We start from the raw sequence: 908 nt of genomic DNA, 5'->3' as shown, positions 1-908 counted from the left end.
CCTCCTGCCTCTGCCTCCCAAGCGCTGGGAATAAAGCATTATACTTTTAAAAGTTACTTGAATGCACATAAAATACAAAAATGAAAGATGACAGAACCGGGTGGAGGACCACGAAGGAGAAGTTACCAAGGGAGGGGTGGGGAAATTAGAAAGTTTCCGATTTCCCACCGTGCTCTTTCTCCCTTCCCTTCTCTATTCCTCCCTCCAGTCTTTCCTATTTCCTGCCTGGCCCCTCCCCGCCCTCTCTGTTTTTCTGTATCAGGGCATTTTGCGGTGCTGTGTTCTGGATTGATATGCCTCCATATCAAAAAACGGACAGAGTAGACGGACTTTGTCTCCTAGAAGGCACTCTGAAAAAGTGGAGTACCCTAGAGTTACACTTGCTACAACCTTGAAAACTGGAGGTGCCGGGGATTGAACCCGGGGCCTCGTGCATGCTAAGCACGCGCTCTACCACTGAGCTACACCCCCTCACGTACGGCTTTTTCACAAAATATTCTTATGACTGGATGTCGCCACGCCAGCTTTTAGGTGCTTTGCTATTTATGATGTATGTTGAGTACCGAGTCTCAGCTAGTGTGTGGAAGACAAGCTAGTCAAAGAAAAAGATAATAAGGTGATCTGAAAAGTCCGGATCCGCGCCCGGGGACCTTCTATGACCTTTCAGCTGGGGTGGGTAACAGGCATCTTGCCAAGCTCTTCCAGAATGGGGAGGGCTGGATGATCTCTGCTGTGGAAGGTGGCAGACACCGCAGTGTGATGCTGGAAGATAAAAAGAACAAAGCAAACCGGCGGGAGAGCTGTGGAGTGGAGGGGTAGCTGGGTGTGGGCTCTTGGAGACTCCGCGAAGTAGCTGGGTGGCTCCAGCGCAAGGCACTGAGCCTCCGCAACCCCCCCGCAGGACGTCT

At 51.3% G+C, this 908-nt stretch overlaps 1 non-coding gene across 1 annotated transcript; it reads right to left on the bottom strand.

Moving 5' to 3' along the window:
* Positions 1-399: 399 nt before the first annotated feature.
* On the bottom strand, positions 400-471 carry Trnaa-agc. The gene has a single exon. It is a non-coding gene; the product is annotated as a tRNA-Ala (tRNA).
* Positions 472-908: the final 437 nt, after the last annotated feature.

The sequence above is a fragment of the Mastomys coucha genome, unplaced genomic scaffold (assembly GCF_008632895.1).
Source record: "Mastomys coucha isolate ucsf_1 unplaced genomic scaffold, UCSF_Mcou_1 pScaffold7, whole genome shotgun sequence".
NCBI lineage: Eukaryota > Metazoa > Chordata > Mammalia > Rodentia > Muridae > Mastomys > Mastomys coucha.
The sequence above is the reverse complement of the archived record's forward strand: the minus strand, read 5'-3'. Positions and strand labels throughout refer to the sequence as shown.